The sequence below is a fragment of the Hevea brasiliensis genome, chromosome 17, assembly GCF_030052815.1.
Source record: "Hevea brasiliensis isolate MT/VB/25A 57/8 chromosome 17, ASM3005281v1, whole genome shotgun sequence".
NCBI classification, from domain to species: Eukaryota; Viridiplantae; Streptophyta; class Magnoliopsida; order Malpighiales; family Euphorbiaceae; genus Hevea; species Hevea brasiliensis.
In genome coordinates, this window is record NC_079509.1 from 49,226,923 (window position 1) to 49,244,012 (window position 17,090).

Sequence of the window (17,090 nt, forward strand, 5' to 3'; positions counted from 1 at the left end):
CTATTCTTGACTATTCTTGACTTATTATTTAAAACATGTTTAATTTCACTTTTCATAGGGTTGATAAAATTCAGTTTATTAGTGCAAATATCATTGTATTTATATGTAAGTGTTACTAATATAAATGTATTAAAAATAAATTAAATTTAACTAAAATTTTATTTAAAAAGAAAATAAGAAAAAAAAAAAAAAGAATTGGTTGTTGAATTCTGTCAAAACCGAACTAGTTTAGTACATGAAATTAAGTCCAAAATTAGACTTGTTAGTGACCAATAAAAGAGCGTATACTCGTGGAAGTTGATAGGTAAAGTCCAAATTGGACTTGTTCTATGCGACCGATATATGGCTAATTATTATATATATTAGAGTACTAAAAAATAATATTCTCTTTATAATAAAAAAGTAAATCTTCTTTATAATATGAATAATGAGTTCTATATAATTATGAAAAATAATACATATGCAGTGGATCCATCTAATAATTTCTCCCGATATATCTCTCCTATAAAAGGAGACTCGCAGTGCATTGGTTTGAATAGGTTGTGTTAGGCTAAGTTCATGAGTTTAAGATTTGCAGGCCACAAAAATATTAAAGAGTTAGTGAGTGATTTTGAGAGTAATAAATTATTATTTTATTTTTTAACTAATTAAAAATGAGAGTAATTTATCATTATTAAATTCAATCATGTTTTTTTCATGTTAATTTTTTTTCTTTTCATTTCTATATATATTATTATTTAATAATAAATAAAAGATTTTGGAGAAGTCTGATTAAAGACTTTGTTAAGGTGATAGATACATCTAAAATTTTTATTTTTATTAATATTTATATATTCTACTTGTCTTTTATTTTACATAGAAATTAATTATATGGTGTTTATATTTTATTAATTTTGTTCTTAATATTTTATTTTCAGAAGGCTTAAATAAATGTTATTAAAGGTAGGTGAAAGGCACCATAGATGAGTGCTGGTTAGGTGACTTTTAAATTTCATTAATCAGTAAAAGTAATTAATTTTAATACTAATACTATGTTTTAATGTTTTTTTTATGGCAGGTATTTTAATTTAGAATACATTAATTAGTTGGGAATCATGAGCGACAATGAAATCATGAGCGACAATGAAGAATGGGAAAAACGAAGTATCATGACCGACCTTGAAACCATGAGCGCCATCCCGAGCGACATCGAAGAAGGGGAATCAAAAGGTACAATAGCTTCGTCAATTTTTATCCATCGTATGATTGAATAACTTATTTTTATTAAAAAAATAATAATAATAATAATAGTAATTAACAGGGTTTTAAAATTTGAATCGGATTGACTGATCAGATCTTTTTTTTTTTTTTTTCTTTTCTTTTGAGTGATCAAATCGGTTTAGAGATTAAATATTCATTTCTGAGAATTGGTTTTCTGATTTGATCTACTCAAAAAAAAAAAAAAAATTTACAATGGACAACAACGGCCATTAAATACAAGACCAAGCAATCATTTTGGGCCAACAAATCACTAAGCCACCATTATTTTATAATTATTATATATATATATATATATATTAATAATTTATTACATTAATATGTTAACTTAATTTATTGAATTATCTTTCTATTGTTATTATTATTATTCTTCTTTTTCTTATTATTATTATATAAATTTTTATTTACTATTTTATATATATTATTATATTAATATTTATTTTTCATTAATACGAATAAAATTATTATAAAAATTTCAAATTTAATTTTTTATAAAATTAAATGTTATTATTTAAAAAATTTAATTAAATATGTAAATTATTTTTTTTAAATTATATATTAAAATTTAACTAAAATTTTAATAATTATTGATAAAATATATAAAAATATTAATTGTAATAAAGTATCATTAATAATAATTTTATAATATTTATTTAATAAAATACTAATTAAATTTTAAATTCTTAATCTTTTGTCTTGGCGAATTTTATAATCAATATAGGTATGTAAATTTTGATAATTAATTAGATTATTTTTTATTTTATTTAATTATTTTTTAAATAAATATTTATTATATTTAATAAAAATAATTAATAAAATTTAAAAGATAATTAATAATTTTTAATTTTTTAAATAAAAAATAATTTTAAATAAAAAAATATAAATATAATAAATAAAAATGAGTGGAAGGAGTAATATTTTGAAGAGTTCTCAGGTAGACAGTGCCGATCACGTCAGCAATAGATTGATCAAATAACTTAATGTCATGTCAAACTACTTTAATCTCTCTTAATAAATGTAGTTGCATTTGAAAGCTAATATTTGTCATCATATTTTGACATGACATCAAATTATTAGATTAATCTATTGCTGATGTGGCAGGCTTTAGCTACCTAAGAATTTTTTTAGTATTTTACGTAATTTTATATTTATCAACTGTAGTAATTAAATTCATTTACCTATATATGAAAGCAAAAGACAGTTTTTTTTTTTTTTAATGGGTATAAATATGTATCTGTTATAAATTATTTAATGCACTCTACATGTATGGGGAACCACATTAATTTATAGCTTATTAAGTATTTCTTTTATTTTTATTTGTTATATTTAAGTTATTTTTATAAAAATATATTAATAATTAATAAAATTAAAAAAATAATTAATGCATATTAATTTTTTAAATATAATATATAATTTTAAATAAAAAAATAAATATGACGAATAAAAATAAACATGAAAAATACAATTTACACCTATTTAGAATAATTTTTCAGACAAATTATGCTCTCATTCAACCTACTTCCTATTAAAAATTCAAATCTTAGAGGTGACCCTTGCCAACCCCTTAGGTTTGTCATTGCCTGGCAATGCAAATAATGGGTATGACAAGGAAGTTCACTAACAAGTAAAGTTGAAATGATAAATAATTTAATTGGGTTCAGTAATACGTGGTGATGAAAGCATTTTGGTCTTTAGGTAAGCAAATGGCCAATATGCATGATGTGAATAAAATTAATACATAAAAAATATGATAAAAATAAATTTAGACTAAGAGTCTGTTTGGTTTAACTGTTGAATACAACTGTTAGCTGATAGCAGTTACTGTTAGCTATAGCTGATAGCTGTTTTATGTTAAGTGTTTGGTAAAATTATATTTAGCTGTTACTGTTGATATGTGAAATGACTAATAAGGATATATATCATATAATTTATTTAATTTTGAAATAAATATAAAATTATAAATTTATTACATTATATTATTTATTTTATTATTAAATTAAATATATAATTATTAAATTAATATATTATATTATTTAAATAAATATATAATTATTAATCTATTATATTATATTATTATTTTATTATTGAAATAAGAAAATAATTATTTTTTAAGATAATTAAATAATTTTAAAAATATAGATAAAATAATAAAATAATTATTATTGTTAATAGAAAAGTTTATAATTAATTTTAAGTTTTTAGATATAAATAAATATTTTATATTTTATGTTATTAATAAAAAATATTTTAACAAAATTAAAATACATTAATTAAAATTTTAAAATTACAAATAAAAAAAAAATTAATAATATTAATTTTCAAGTTAAATAAAAAAGGATGATATGGTCAAAATAAAAAATAAAACCAAATCAGCTATCAGCTGATGAGAAACAACTCTAAAAATAGAATCGATACAAACTACAGCTGATAGGTCTCATATCAGTTGCCCATTAGCTATCAGCTCTATTTTTTTAAACTTGTCAAACACTATAATTTACCTGTTTGGGTGTCCATCAGCTATCAGCTGCACCCAACAGGTAAACCAAACACCCCTAAAGCAGATCATTACAATAATAATTTATAAATTAATAAATATTATTATGAATAAAATTAATTAAATTAATATTTTAATACACATATTTTATAAACTAGAATTCAGATAAAAAAGTTCATTATATATTACTGGTTTTCTATTTAATAGTTTTTAATATTTAAAATTTTAATTATAAATATTATTTTAAGAGAATATTTAATGTAAAATATTAAGTTTTTTTGCTTCATGACAAAATATATTCAATTAATATATTTAATTCATGAAATGTTTAATTATTTCATTTATAAAATATACAAAATATAAAATATATATGCCTAATGAAATATTTAATATAGTTAATTAGTTAATAAAATATTTAATAAACTTAAGATATATATATATATATATATATATATATATATATATATATATATATATAATTTTCTTAAGATAATATTTAAAATAACTAAAATTTTAAATATTAAAAACCACAAAATATAAAAATAATAATATACAATAGACTTTCACTATTTAAGTATATAATTACTATGAAGAAAATTACAAGAAATAAAGTGAATGACTTGGGAGACAGATGAGCAGGTTCTCCTTAATTTATGAATAAAAATTATTCTTAAGCATTTAAAAATATTAATTATAATATTTTTTTAAATCACTAATTATAAAATAGAACTTTGGAAATCCACATAAAATTTAATAATCAATATATATATATATATATATATATATATATATATATATATATATATATATAAAATTCAACATAAAAAAATGTAATATAATTTATAATTCAACCTAATAAAAATTCATAAATTTTATTTAATTGTTATTATCACTTATTTTACAATATTCAAATATTTTATTATTAAAATAATATTTAAAATAAAATTATTTTTATATACAAAAATAAATTAATAATAACGAAACTTGTGCAACGTACGAGCATGCAACCAGTTGTTTATATTTAATGTTAAATTGTTTATATATATAAAAATATTAAGAGTTCAATTTCTTACAAATTTACGTTCTTAAAAAAATATCAATTTCAAAGTAAGAGAAAATTAAACAACATTATTTCACCAGTAGAATTAATTATAATCGAAACAAATAATTTGAACCAAATCATTTTAGATTGCCCATTGATTAAAATTATTTAATGAATTGCTATAAACACATGATTCGAATTATATTCAAGTCAATTTGAGGGTTGAGTCGTATTGAGTACATATGTTAATTTTTTATATACATATATAAAATTATCTAATTTCTTAACTTAAACACAAATTGGTCAAGTTATAAAAATCTTTGGACTGACATTTTATGTGTCACACCTTACCCCTCTGTAAGGCATAACATGATCCCGTAGAATACCTAATGAACTACCGAACTTCACCTACCGATAACTCATTAAGTACCCTACAAGGGATTTTAAAACAATTTTCTTATCTTTGACAAGTGGTGAGCATTTTTAATAAGTATTTAAAACATTTAGTTGAAATTAAAACTAATTAATATTTTTGGCCATTTTAGTTTTTCGCAAATCTTATAAAAATTTTGACAGAGTTTCCTCTGTATTTTGAGAAAACCGTTCTTCAAATACACAAATAAAAGCACTTCCAATAATTATCTAACCACTGCTTCAAATTCATACTCAATCTCAACCAATTTCTCAAAATTCACAAGTTCAAAAATTCTCAAAATACTGTCCATCAATATCATTTATTCATATTCCATTCAAGATAAACAATTTATATATTCATCATACTAAAATTTACATTCAAAAAGTCCAAATTAAAATTTATTACAACTTTTATACAAACTTTGTACAAGCTGCTCAAGACCCATGTACATGTCCATACATTTATGTGTAATATATACATCAAAAGAAATATTTACAGTTAGGGTATAAATTATACCCGAAGACTTCAAGCTGATGACTTCACACACCTCAGCAGCTCAGTCTGCTGCTCCTCTAGTCTTTGTATCTGCGACAGCAATAAAAGCTATCACGAGTACTAGGACTCGATGGTGCACAATATACTAAAATAATCTTTATGCAAAACTTAAAGCACATTCATTCAAAATTTGACTAAACATGAAAATTAAATACAATCATGCATTGTAAGATTTTACATGTAAACCAAGTTTATTTCAAAGTATCAAAACACATTTCATAAAACCCACAGTTAGATCACGCCATTCGAAACAAATAGAATCTCAATAGCCAGAGGCTAAAGAGAAATCACATGAATCTCAATAGCAATATGCTAAAGAGAAATAATATCACAGGCTAGCTAGCTCAAATATATGGATATCCATTCACATCCTCTTCTATGGCACACCTCAACACTTCTCCAGAGAAGGAATCAAAATTCGAAACTAATGACCCCCACTAGTCGTGCTAGTGAGGTGTTCAAATATATGGTCATGACACTGTGGTTTCAAAACTTATCTTAACAATTTGCTAAACATTGTCATTTCAAATATACACAATAACTTTCACAATTTAAATCAAACATCATAAAAATGCTATAATCCAATATTTCACATTATTCAAAACATTATGCAAAAGATGATTATAAAAGTATATGTTGTGCACAAACCTCAAACGAGTTGCCTGTTGGCCTTGACTCGACTCCTCGGGTTCTGTCCCAGTACTCTTTTCCACTGAAACACGAAATTTTCCAATGTTTCAGTACTAAAACTTAAAATAAATCCAAAATAAACTTAACTTCACATTTACCTAGCTCTAACGTGTTAAATTCGACATTCTCGAAATTTTGTGTTTCGGGTTACTATTCACTGCACTATTCAAGTCAAATTATTGACTTTCTAAGGCTTAATGGGTATGGGAACTCCAACTTCACCCACATACCACATTTTGGTCACCAAACTTGTTGGTTTTGGTCATTTGTTTAAAGCTTAGGTCATTTTGGCAAAATTGCCAATTTTCGGTTTTGGTTCTCTGAAGTTGTACTGTTCCATTGGTCGATCTACTGTTGGAATTTGACAAAATTTCCTTCATAGAAAATGTTCCTTATTGTCTTAAGTGTATTCTCATTTTTGGATCACCCCAATCGGAGTTTTGTAGCTCAAGTTATGGCCAAAATAAGTTTACTGTTCACGTGCACTGTTCATACTGCAATTTAGGTGCTGGCAGATTTTTGGTCCAACTTTGGTCAATAATTTGATCAAGTTAAGTTCATAATTTGGTGTCACTTTCTTCATATGAAATGTTGTACTATGTCTTAGGTTTCCATCGGTTCAAGAATCGCCTAAATCCGAGTTTTCTAGAGAGAGTTATAGCTATCCAAACATTGCTGCTAAACTAAAAATCTGCAGAATTTCAGTACAGAAATTTTAACTTTGCTCAATAATTTGAATGAGTTAATGGCCTAATTTGGGTTGGTGTTCTTCATGAAAGTTTTAGGTCTATATCATATCTAATTGCTGGTAAAATTTCAGGTCAATTTGACCTACCTAGCTCGAGTTATGACCAAATGAACAGTTACTGTTCATTTGGTCAGTTTGGTGCAGTGGCAGCCAGCAATCAATTCACTTTGGTCAATTGTTTCACCAAGTTTTGGTCAGTTTTTGGCTATGGTTCCTTAATGAAAATTGTGCTCTTTTATGTCTATTTTCATCTCCAATTGGTGGCATATCAATTGGACTTGTAAAATTTGAGTTTTGGTCCTTCAAAGTGGGTTTGGTCATGCTGCCAGCAGCATGACCATTTACCTCCGAATTTAGTTTTCATTCCTATCATTCCCACACAAGTTATTTGGTCATAATTGACCATTATTTCACTTCACAATAGGTCCAACATGTCATTTATGCATTTCTCCAAATTTTGGTTCATAAACCCTAGCATTGAAACCCTAATCTCACTAACTCTTGCATTTAACTACTTCTAATGATTTTAATGTTAATCATTTAACTAAGTAAGGTTTCTAAACTCATTCAATTGCATCATATTCATGCAAACCATACTCCTCTCAAGCTGCCCCAAAATTCAGTTTGTTCTTCCCCACATTTTTTTTTTCATTTTAAGGTTATTTACAAGCTCTTAATGCCATATAAACACTAATTAAACAAAGAAAAATTAAGGCTTGTATTACCAACCTTGAGCAGAATTTTCTTCCTCCTTTTCTTCAAATTTTCCTTCTTTCTTTCTTGCTCAATCCTCTTCTCAAGTTGCCTAGATAAGCTTTAACTATGGTGACTAATTTTTCTATGGTGAAATTTTATGATATACAAGCTCAAAATTGAGCTTTAATGGAGTTTGTGGAGATGGAGAGTTAAGAAAAAGAGAGAGATGAGAGAGGAGATGAAGGTTGACGGAAATGAAGAAGAAAAAAACCAATTTCTTTTCTTTTTATTTTGCTTATGGAAGACCACAAAGTCACAATTTAATAATTCATTTAAATAAATTCTTTTATGACATCACCTTTGACTTTTCTAACTTCTTTCTTTTTTTTTTTATTTTATTTATTTTTTATTAGTTCTTTAATTTTATTCTCGATTCAAAAATTTTCTTTTCTCCGATTTTATTTGTGATTAGGTCGAGTCGACTCTCGGGTCAATTGACCAAATTGCCCATCGACTGTTCATCCCGGTTTGCAAATAATCCAATATTTCTTCCGGCTCCCTGACCTAATTATTTGACAGGCTTAACAGTTCTTTTTCGTAGTTTTCTCTTTTCCATTGTGTTCATAAGGGTCCTAAGGACCGCAGTCACTTTACGGTTCGAAATTTGAGTTTAGAATGACTTGCAGTCATACCCGAGGAGGTCACTCATCATTTGTGACTCTCGGCTCGTTTAACCTCTTATGTTCTGTTTTTTTTTTATTTATAGTTAACTAATTAAACATTACTAATTATTTGTGTTTATGGCTTCTCAAATTGTCTTAAGTGTGGCCCTAATCCCATTAATTGTCCGGACCGACACCGGTCTCCGGAACAGTGAAATATACCAGGCTATACAACGAGGGTGTTACAATTCCCCCCTTAAATAAATTTCGTCTCGAAATTTTTACCTGGTATCAATCTCTGAACAGCTGTGGGTGTTGTCTCCTCATGTCCTCCTCTCGTTCCCAAGTAGCTTCTTGGCCCTAATGATGGTTCCACAAAGACTTTTACCAACGGTATCTGCTATTCCGTAGTCGCTTCACCTCATAAGCCGGAATCTTTATGGGTTCTTCTTCATATGTGAGGTCTGGATTCACTTCTATTTCTTCTCTTGGTAGTACATGAGATGGGTCTGATCGGTACCTCCTCAACATGGACACATGGAAGACATTATGTATCTTCTCCAACTCTGGAGGTAGTGCCAACCGATATGCCAAAGGACCCACTCTTTCCAGAACCTCATACGGCCCGATAAAACGAGGACTTAGTTTCCTTTCTACTAATCTCATAATCCTCTTCCAAGGAGAAACCTTGAGGAAAACTTTCTCACCCATCGCATACTCAATATCCCTTCTCTCGATCAATGTAGGACTTACGGCGATCCGATGCGACTTTAAGTCGATCTCGATCACCCGGATTTTCTCTTGATCTGTTGAACAATTTCGGTCCGATCATCTTTCTTTCACCCACGTCATCCCAACACAATGGGGTTCTACATTTCTGCCATACAAAGCTTCATATGGAGGCATTCCAATGCTTGATTGGTAGTTGTTGTAAGCAAACTCAATCAAAGGCAAGTGTGTATCCCAACTACCCTCAAACTCAATCACACAAGCCCGTAGCATGTCCTCCAAGATCTGAATTACCCTCTCGGTGGCCATCTGCGTGGGTGGAATGCGATCTTGAAGTTCAATCTAGTTCCTAGGGCTCTCTGAAGACTACCCTAATCTAGAAGTGAACCTAGGATCTCTGTCGACACGATGGATACCGGCACTCCATGCAATCTCACAATCTCATCGATGTATAACTTGGCCAATCTTTCTAAACGTAGTCCATCCGAATCGCGGAAAATGAGCAGATTTAGTCGATCACAACAATGACCCAAAGCGCATCATGACTCTTCTCGTGTCCTCGGAAGTCCCATCACAAAATCCATCGTTATTCTTTCCCATTTCCATTCTGCATCGGTAGTGGATGTAACAACCAGTGGTACTTGATGTTCGCCTTTACTTGGCGACAAGTTAGGCATTTGGATACAAACTCGCCACATCTCTTTTCATAGCCATCCACCAAGTAATGCTCCTTTAGCCCTCTATACATTTTTGTGCCACCGTGGTGCATGGCAAAGGAGACTCATGTGCTTCCTTCAAAATGATCGCCTCAAATCAACATCATTAGGAACACATATTACGCCAGTGTAACGAGAAACCATCATCTCTCGATTGAGAATTCGTTTCTTGCCCTCGGACTTCTTCCATCAACCGATACTTCGATCATTACGAGCAGCCATTCTAATATGATCAATCAACACCGGCCGTACATGCCATGCAATCGTTATCCGCCTCATCATTAATCTCTAAGCTGGCATGTAATGATCTCAACTCATGTACCAAAGACAAAGGAGTAACTCGTAGACTTGCCATAGTCTTGCGACTTAAGGTGCCAGCCACAACATTAGCTTTCCCTTGCTGATAGTCTATCAGACAATCATAGTCTTTATCAACTCTAACCATCTCCTCTGTCTCAAATTCAGCTCTTTTGGGTGCCCAAATACTTCAAACTCTTATGATCCGTGTAGATGTAACACTTTTCCCCATATAAATAATGTCTCCGGATCTTAAGAGCAAACACAATGGTCAAGCTCCAAATCATGTGTTGGATAATTCCTCTCATGCGGTTTCATTTGGCGTGATGCATAGGCAATGACATTTCGATCTTGCATCAACACACAACCTAACCTGTTGTGAGAAGCATCAGAATCAGTATATTCTTTACCCGGTGTGGGTAAAGTTAGGACTGGAGCTTTAGTCAAACATCTCTTCAATTCATCAAAACTCTGCTGGCATTTATCCGTCCACTGAAATTTTACATCTTTTCTAAGCAGCTTGGTCAATGGAGATGCCAACATGGAGAATCCCTTCACAAATCGACGGTAGTATCCAGCTAAACCCAGAAAACTGCGAATCTCTGTGACATTTCTGGGTGGCCTCCAATTAAGGACAGCTTCAATCTTACTTGGATCTACCTTAATGCCCTCTTCTGATACTACATGCCCTAAGAAAGATATTTCTTTCAGCCAAAATTCACACTTCGACAATTTGGCATATAGTTGTTTCTCCTTCAAAGTCTGCAGTACAATCCGCAGATGTCTATCATGCTCTTCTGCATTTCTCGAATAGACCAATATATCATCTATGAATACCACAACAAACTAGTCGAGGTATGGTCTGAAGATAGTGTTCATCAGATCCATAAAAGCAGCCGGAGCATTAGTTAACCCAAATGGCATAACTAGGAACTCATAATGGCCATAGCGGGTTCTGAAGGCAGTTTTAGGAATACTTTGCTCTTGTACCTTCAACTGATAATAACCTGATCTCAGGTCAATTTTGGAGAACACAGCTGCACCCCTCAACTGATCAAACAAGTCATCAATGCGGGGTAATGGATATCTATTCTTTATTGTCACCTTATTCAACTGCCGATAATCAATACACAAGCGGAGAGTGCCATCTTTCTTCTTTACAAACAACACTGGCGCTCCCTAAGGTGACACACTAGGGCGGATAAAGCCCTTGTCAAGCAATTCTTGCAACTGCACTTTCAACTCTTTCAATTCTGCAGGTGCCATTCTATATGGCGTTATGGAGATTGGATCCACACGAGCATAACATCAATTTCAAATCGCACCTCTCTTCTCGAGGTAATCCGGCAATTCATCAGAAATACATCCGGAAAGTCACATACGAGGGGATGTCCTTTAGTGCCGGACTCGCACTTGGGTGTCTATCACATGTGCCAAGTATGCTTCACACTTTTCTCGATCATCTTTCGGCTAGTGCAAATTAAATGATGTTTGATGGCGATAAATGCCTCTCCCGTGTATGACCACATCACCGCATACAAAGGAGACCAAAAGTGACTCTTCGCCTGATCAATCATAGCATGATGCACAGCTAACCAATCCATGCCTAAGATAATATCATACTCTCTGAAGGGCATCTCAATCAAGTCGATAGGAAAACATGTCCTTGGATCACCAAAGGATCTCTATAAATTCATTGACCGGACCTCATGTCCTAACGGACAAGTAACTAGCACTTCAAAACCCATTTGCACACATGGGACAGCAAGTGAACTGACTATGCTAGCACTAACATATGAATGGGTTGAACCCGGATCAAACAATACAAATACATCTTGACCAGAGATAGAGAATGTACCAGCTACCACATCAGAAGTCTCAGCCTCTTCTCGCTGTCTCATTGCGTAGATTCTGGTTGAAGCACTTCCTTGTCCTGACTGACCAATTATGCCCTGACTACCTGAAGCAGTGCCTCTACCTCTGCCTCTTCCTCTACCAACAGACTGTGAACCTCTGGGAGCAGGACTCTGAATAGATCCCTCGGCAGTAGTAGGAGTTGGACCATATCTCGGAGCACTAGTACAATCTTTAGCCATATGGCCTTTGCCTCCACAGTTAAAACAGGCTCCAGTGGCCCAATAGCATTCCCCCCCATGAATCTTGCCACAAGTCTCACAGGGGCGGGCAGAATGTGAACCCCACAGCGGCTGATGACTAGACCTAGGGGTCTCGACTGAAAAATCTGCCTCTGCCGTCGCCACCTCGATCCCTGCTGGGTTCACTAAACTTCTTTTTCTTTCCGGAGGTAGCACCAGAACTCTGCTCAACTGATTTTTCCCCCTTGTCTTTTTCTAATTTCTTGACTTTTTCCTTCACTAGGTTTGCTTCTGCTTTAACTCTCTCCAGTTCAAGTGCTTGGGACATAAGTTCTGAGAAGTTGCTGTGTCGAAATCCCACAACTTGCATCCTTATGCTGGGCTTCAAACCCGTCTCAAATCTCTTGCATCTTGCTTTGCTGGTAGTAAGGAGACTCTCCGCATAGTGACTCAGGAGGGAGAACTCTCTCTCATACTCTGCCACTGATCGATTTCCTTGTTTCAAACTCAAAAATTCTTGCAATTTCTGATCAACATATGCGTCTGGGATGTATTTCTGTCTGAACTCTCTGATGAAGTCATCCCAGGTTAGCACTGGTGGTTCTGCCAAGCTGTGGGGGACGGTCTTCCACCAATCATATGCATCCCCTTGCAGTAGCGACACAGAATATTCGAACTTCAACTCATCTGGGCAGTGCAATTTCTTAAACACTCTGTCCATTCTTTCAAGCCATTGCTCTGCCTCTAAAGGGTCCACTGTACCCTTAAATTCTGCAGCCCATACTTGATAATTTATCATATTGTCCGGCCGAGGCAATGGTTGTGCCACAGTGGTTGTGGTGGAGTTTGAGCAGGCATACCCGACCATTTGTTGAAACATCGCAGCCATCTGCTGTGCAAATTGTGCAGGGAACTGCGGCATTTGTGGGGCTGGTGCTACTGACCCACTGACATTCGGTAAAGCTGGGGCTTCCCCTTGTGCCTCAGCTTCAACAGACTGCTCAACTGAGCGATCCCCTTCTTCCATTTCAGGCTGAAGCTAGGGTATCTCCTGAACAAGTAACATAAGGAGATTTCCCTCCGTTAGTTCACATTCATGATGTAATGCCTTTGTATGTAGCAATTATGGACATTGAGCGGTTGTACTTAACAAAGAAAAGACACAAATTCACAATTTAAAACATAATTCAAAAATTTGCTCTGATACCACTAAAACATGTAACACCTTACCCCTTTGTAAGGCATAACATGATCACGAATAATACCTAATTAAATCCCGAACTTCACCTACCGATAACTCATTAAGTACCCTACAAGGGATTTTAAAACAATTTTCTTATCTTTGACAAGTGGTGAGCATTTCTAATAAGTATTTAAAACATTTAGTTGAAATTAAAACTAATTAATATTTTTGGCCATTTTAGTTTTCCGCAAATCTTATAAAAATTTTGACAGAGTTTCCTCTGTATTTTGAGAAAACCGTTCTTCAAATACCTGAAATAAAAGCACTTCCAATAATTATCTAACCACGCTTCAAATTCATACTCAATCTCAACCAATTTCTCATAATTCACTAGTTCAAATATTCTCAAAATTATGTACATCAATATCATTTATTCATATTCCATTCAAGATAAACAATTTATATATTCATCATACTAAAATTTACATTCAAAAAGTCCAAATTAAAATTTATTACAACTTTTATACAAACTTTGTACAAGCTGCTCAAGACCCATGTACATGTCCATACATTTATGTGCAATATATACATCAAAAGAAATATTTACAGTTAGGGTATAAATTATACCCGAAGACTTCAAGCTGATGACTTCACACACCTCAGAAGCTAAGTCTGCTGATCCTCTAGTCTCTGTATCTGCGGCAATAAAGCTATCACGAGTACTAGGACTCGATGGTGCACAATATACTAAAATAATCTTTATGCAAAACTTAACGCACATTCATTCAATAATTTGACTAAACATGAAAATTAAATACAATCATGCATTGTAAGATTTTACATGTAAACCAAGTTTATTTCAAAGTATCAAAACACATTTCATAAAACCCACAGTTAGATCACGCCATTCGAAACAAATAGAATCTCAATAGCCAGAGGCTAAAGAGAAATCACATGAATCTCAATAGCCAGAGGCTAAAGAGAAATCATATCACAATGCTAGATAGCTCAAATATATGTATAACCATTCACATCCTCTTCTCTTGGCACACCTCAACACTTCTCCGAGAAGGAATCAAAATTGAAACTAATTACCCCCACTAGTCGTGCTAGTGAGGTGTTCAAATATATGGTCATGACACGTGGTTTCAAAACTTATCTTAACAATTTGCTAAACATTGTCATTTCAAATATACACAATAACTTTCACAATTTAAATCAAACATCATAAAAATGCTATAATCCAATATTTCACATTATTCAAAACATTATGCAAAAGATGATTATAAAAGTATATGTTGTGCACAAACCTCAAACGAGTCGCCTGTTGGCCTTGACTCGACTCCTCGGGTTCTGTCCCAGTACTCTTTTCCACTGAAACACGGAATTTTCCAATGTTTCAGTACTAAAACTTAAAATAAATCCAAAATAAACTTAACTTCACATTTACCTAGCTCTAACGTGTTAAATTTGACATTCTCGAAATTTTGTGTTTCGGGTTACTATTCACTGCACTATTCAAGTCAAATTATTGACTTTCTAAGGCTTAATGGGTATGGGAACTCCAACTTCACCCACATACCACATTTTGGTCACCAAACTTGTTGGTTTTGGTCATTTGTTTAAAGCTTAGGTCATTTTGGCAAAATTGCCAATTTTCGGTTTTGGTTCTCCGAAGTTGTACTGTTCCATTGGTCGATCTACTGTTGGAATTTGACAAAACTTCCTTCATAGAAAATGTTCCTTATTGTCTTAAGTGTATTCTCATTTTTGGATCACCCCAATCGGAGTTTTGTAGCTCAAGTTATGGCCAAAATAAGTTTACTGTTCACGTGCACTGTTCATACTGCAATTTAGGTGCTGGCAGATTTTTGGTCCAACTTTGGTCAATAATTTGATCAAGTTAAGTTCATAATTTGGTGTCACTTTCTTCATATGAAATGTTGTACTATGTCTTAGGTTTCCATCGGTTCAAGAATCGCCTAAATCCGAGTTTTCTAGAGAGAGTTATAGCTATCCAAACATTGCTGCTCAACTAAAAATCTGCAGAATTTCAGTACAGAAATTTTAACTTTGCTCAATAATTTGAATGAGTTAATGGCCTAATTTGGGTTGGTGTTCTTCATGAAAGTTTTAGGTCTATATCATATCTAATTGTTGGTAAAATTTCAGGTCAATTTGACCTACCTAGCTCGAGTTATGACCAAATGAACAGTTACTGTTCATTTGGTCAGTTTGGTGCAGTGGCAGCCAGCAATCAATTCACTTTGGTCAATTGTTTCACCAAGTTTTGGTCAGTTTTTGGCTATGGTTCCTTAATGAAAATTGTGCTCTTTTATGTCTATTTTCATCTCCAATTGGTGGCATATCAATTGGACTTGTAAAATTTGAGTTTTGGTCCTTCAAAGTGGGTTTGGTCATGCTGCCAGCAGCATGACCATTTACCTCAATTTAGTTTTCATTCCTATCATTCCCACACAAGTTATTTGGTCATAATTGACCATTATTTCACTTCACAATAGGTCCAACATGTCATTTATGCATTTCTCCAAATTTTGGTTCATAAACCCTAGCATTGAAACCCTAATCTCACTAACTCTTGCATTTAACTACTTCTAATGATTTTAATGTTAATCATTTAACTAAGTAAGGTTTCTAAACTCATTCAATTGCATCATATTCATGCAAACCATACTCCTCTCAAGCTGCCCCAAAATTCAGTTTGTTCTTCCCCACATTTTTTTTTCATTTTAAGGTTATTTACAAGCTCTTAATGCCATATAAACACTAATTAAACAAAGAAAAATTAAGGCTTGTATTACCAACCTTGAGCAGAATTTTCTTCCTCCTTTTCTTCAAATTTTCCTTCTTTCTTTCTTGCTCAATCCTCTTCTCAAGTTGCCTAGATAAGCTTTAACTATGGTGACTAATTTTTCTATGGTGAAATTTTATGATATACAAGCTCAAAATTGAGCTTTAATGGAGTTTGTGGAGATGGAGAGTTAAGAAAAAGAGAGAGATGAGAGAGGAGATGAAGGTTGACGGAAATGAAGAAGAAAAAAAACCAATTTCTTTTCTTTTTATTTTGCTTATGGAAGACCACAAAGTCACAATTTAATAATTCATTTAAATAAATTCTTTTATGACATCACCTTTGACTTTTCTAACTTCTTTCTTTTCTTTTTTTTTTATTTTATTTATTTTTTTATTAGTTCTTTAATTTTATTCTCGATTCCAAAATTTTCTTTTCTCCGATTTTATTTGACAGTTAGGTCAGGAGTCAGCTCTCGGGGTCAATTGACCAAATTGCCCCTCGCCGGTTCATCCCGATTTGCAAATAATCCAATATTTCTTTCGGCTCCCTGACCTAATTATTTGACTGGCTTAACAGTTCTTTTTCGTGGTTTTCTCTTTTCCACTGTGTTCATAAGGGTCCTAAGGACCGCAGCGTCACTTTTTACGGTTCGAAATTTGAGTTTAGAATGACTTCGCAGTCATTCCCGAGGAGGT